Source organism: Tupaia chinensis, unplaced genomic scaffold (genome assembly GCF_000334495.1).
Source record: "Tupaia chinensis unplaced genomic scaffold, TupChi_1.0 Scaffold000294_1, whole genome shotgun sequence".
NCBI lineage: Eukaryota > Metazoa > Chordata > Mammalia > Scandentia > Tupaiidae > Tupaia > Tupaia belangeri.
The window spans coordinates 508,330-509,110 of NW_006159779.1; the positions used below are offsets into that span (position 1 = coordinate 508,330).

General features: G+C 66.8%; 1 long non-coding RNA gene across 1 annotated transcript in view; it reads left to right on the top strand.

Moving 5' to 3' along the window:
* The first annotated feature begins 21 nt into the window (after positions 1-21).
* LOC114008158 (uncharacterized) overlaps positions 22-781 on the top strand; it is a 2,493-nt gene continuing 1,733 nt past the window's right edge. The window contains exon 1 of the long non-coding RNA XR_003549718.1: positions 22-369. This is a non-coding gene — a long non-coding RNA (uncharacterized LOC114008158). The remainder of the gene's footprint in view (positions 370-781) is intronic.

Genomic DNA, 781 nt, shown 5'->3' on the forward strand with positions numbered 1-781 from the left:
CCGCCCCCGCGGGCTCGCCCTGCCTGCCTGCTCCGGCACACTGCAGCCCCGTGTCAGCCCTCATGCGGCCCGGGCGTCCTGGAGGCAGCGTCAGACAGCCACAGGCCCGAATTCTCTCCCTGGGAGCTGCTGCCAAGCACGCCTGGGGCTGGTGCAAGGCCGTGCACGAACCAACCCGCCCAGTAGGAGCCGAGCGCGAGTGCGGGGCCAGCAGGTTACTGCGGCGGGCTCTCCCATGGCTGACGGCAGTTCGACTCTCACAACTCCCAGGGTTTGGACATGGCGCCAGGTGCCTGCACACCTGTGTGCCCAGCATGCGGAGCGGAGAATAGAGAAGGGACTGTGGTATGGCCACCCCCCAGGAAGGGGGTGAGTTCTCACTTTCCCTCGCTCTCTGTCTCTCCCCGGAGCAGGCTCCTGTAACAGCACAGGGCAGTTTGGCTCAGGGCACAGCCGCGCCTCCTCCAGCAGGAGCTGGGGACTTCCCCAGAGGTGACAGGGAATTCCAGGAAACTGCGGGCCTGCAGGTGAAGTCAGGGCCAGGGCCAGTGGGCTCCAGGGAGGGAGGGCGGAGAGGAAAGGCCATCCTGGGAAGCCGCACTGAGCCCAGGAACCGCTTGGTCCTGAGGTGTGGGGAAGGGTGCTGAGCTGTGATGTGCGGTGACCCAGGTTCAGTGAAGTAGCTAGCTGGCGTATAGACAGCCGGCCGGTGGGGAGAGGCAGGCGGAGGCAGGGAGGCCGCAGCTTGGGGAGAAGTGAGCAGACTCCCGCACGTGCCCGG